Source organism: Chrysochloris asiatica, unplaced genomic scaffold (genome assembly GCF_000296735.1).
Source record: "Chrysochloris asiatica unplaced genomic scaffold, ChrAsi1.0 scaffold00083, whole genome shotgun sequence".
Taxonomy (NCBI): domain Eukaryota; kingdom Metazoa; phylum Chordata; class Mammalia; order Afrosoricida; family Chrysochloridae; genus Chrysochloris; species Chrysochloris asiatica.
In genome coordinates, this window is record NW_006408601.1 from 3,365,887 (window position 1) to 3,368,556 (window position 2,670).

Sequence of the window (2,670 nt, forward strand, 5' to 3'; positions counted from 1 at the left end):
TCTATCCTGTGTACACAGGCGATAGCATTGATACTTGATGTGAAGACCCCTTCCCTCTCTGTTGGTATTTAGAGTTACTACCTCCATGAGTATAGGTCAGGTTCATCAAATTGTAGCAATTTACCCTTGTTTCTTTTATCAAAAACATTTTTTTTTTGGGAGGTAATCTTCCTCTAGTCGAGTTCTTATTTATCAAGTCAAATGGGTACTGTCTGCAAGTTTGACTGTTCTTGTACATCTCCCCTCACTTCATATTAGCTGGATGCTTCACTCTCTGCTCTAGCCCTCTGTGGCTATGTCCTAGTCCATTGGCTCATGTGTCCCCAGGTCTCACCACACTTTGGACCAACCAGCCCTTCCTCTTCTCTCTCTCATCTCCAGGTCAACGGGAGTCAATGGACTGTGGTTGAACTCAGCCCATTTCTTCATTGCTGCCTTTCCCCCTCTTCCACTCACCAGTAGACCAATGTGGTCGCCAGCAAGCTTACATACTTGTTTGTATGTTCCCTTTGAGTTTCAGTCTTAGAGGGGAGTTTGTCCTTAATGAACTTGATTGTTTGCCTTGATGGCTTCCTGGCGAACAGCTTGCTTATTCTTGTAGTAGACAGTTATGCTTACATTTTTGTTTCGGGTTTTTCCTGATTATCTTTCTTTGAAGATATATCTTCTGTTGCTCTAGCTGTTCCAGGCTGGTCTGCTTGTCCTTTCTAGTGGGAATGTCTCACCTCATAAGGTTCTGGATGGGACTCAGGATTCCACCTAAGGTCCTATACTCTGCAAAGGCTTTGCAAGTGGCGTATTTCCCTAGGCAAGTTCTAGAACCCCTTTTAGGTATCCCAATCAGTTAACAGAGCTCTGGTAGTGTAGTGGTTACGAATCAGGCTGTGAATCTTAAGGTCAGCAGTTTGAAACTACCAGCTGTTCCGTAGGAGAAAGATGAGGCTTTCTGCTCCCGTAAAGATTTACAACCTCGGAAACCCTGTACAGGGTCACTATGAGTCGGTTCCAACTCCACGGCACATAACCACCACCACCACCAATCAGTTATAGACTGAAGATGAGCTTACAAGTTTTCTGTAATCATGTTTCTCAACATTCTTTTCTATCCCACTCAAGTGTCTATTTTACAGTAGTAGGCAAGGGCAACCAATATTCATAAGACAGTCAAGCATTTTAGTATTATTTCCCCTCTTCAGACTGTGCCTACATCCCTGTATCACAGAGACCTGTTGTTCCAACGTTGAGTATGCATCACCATTTGCCTCGGGATCAGATAGTTCTGATGAATTAAGAGAAACTAAGTCTCTTTCTACCAGGCTGCCTCCCTGATAGGCCAAATCACAGAAATAAAATCATCAGGTCAGCAAGTCCACAGGGTTCCCATGTGGGCTGAGATCTTGCTCAAGAGTACTTGACCTCTGATCTTTAAAATGTGCTGGGTAGCTTTGGACTCCTGGTGTGACGCTGTAGGATAAGTATTATAGACTGTGAACCACAAGGTCAGTGGGTCAAATCCCCAGCTGCTCCTTGAAAACCCTGGACAGAGTTGCTCTGATTCGAAATTGACTCAATAGCACTTTACAGCACAACAACAAGGTAACCTTTGACCTCCCACCTCGACATCTTACAGCTCACAGTTCATCTCTACCACTTGGTGCCCTAGGATAAGCACGGGACTGCTTACCACAAGGTCGGTAATTCAAACCCACCAGTCGCTCCTCATCAATCCTATAGAGTGACCATGGGTCTGAATGCACTCAACAACACTTAACAACAACAGCGCCCCATGACATGAGAATTAAACTTTCAGTTTCTGTTCATTGTGGCTCCAGCATACAGTAAACCAGAGTGAACCTTGAGAGACAGTGAAGAAGGATTACACTGCATCTGCCTTCCCTTGTTTTCTCTAACTGTGAACTTTTTACTGAAGCACAACATGCACACACAGAAGTGGGCATATCATTAAGTGTACAGTTCAGATTTTCACAAAATGAGTACATTTGTATAACCAGCACAAATCAGAAAACAAACAGCCTTCCAGACTTAATCCATTCCAGTCTCTCCCCTCTAAGAAGGTAAAAACCATCCTGATTTTTCATATCACATATTGATTTTTGTGCCTGTTTATAAATAGAATTTTTTTTTTTTGTGTGTGTATTCTTTGTGTCTGGCTTCTTTTGCTCAATGTTAATGCTTATGAGAGTCATCCATACAGTTACATATAATTTAGGTTTCTTTTTTCTCATAGATGTATAATACCCACTGTATAAATATCACACATTTCATTTATGAATTCAACATTTGGGTTGTTTTTAGATGGTGACTATTATGAACAGGACATTATTTGCTTGTCTTTTGCCAATATGTACACATGCATTTATCTTGACTATGTACTAGAGAAGGAGTCTTGGTGTGGCGCTGTTGGTTAATGCGCCAGACTGCAAAGCCATTTGAACTTCAAGCTCTTGTGATTCAAGCTCACCAGCTGCTCCTTGGAAACCCTATACAGGGTAGCTTTGGGTCAGAACCGACTCAACAGCACTTAACAACAACAACATATACTAGAAATGGAATTGCTGAGTCATAAGGTATGTAGTGAATAAGGAAGACCATAGAAGAATTGATGCTTTTGAGTTATGCTGTTGGGAGGAGAATACTGAAAGTGCCATG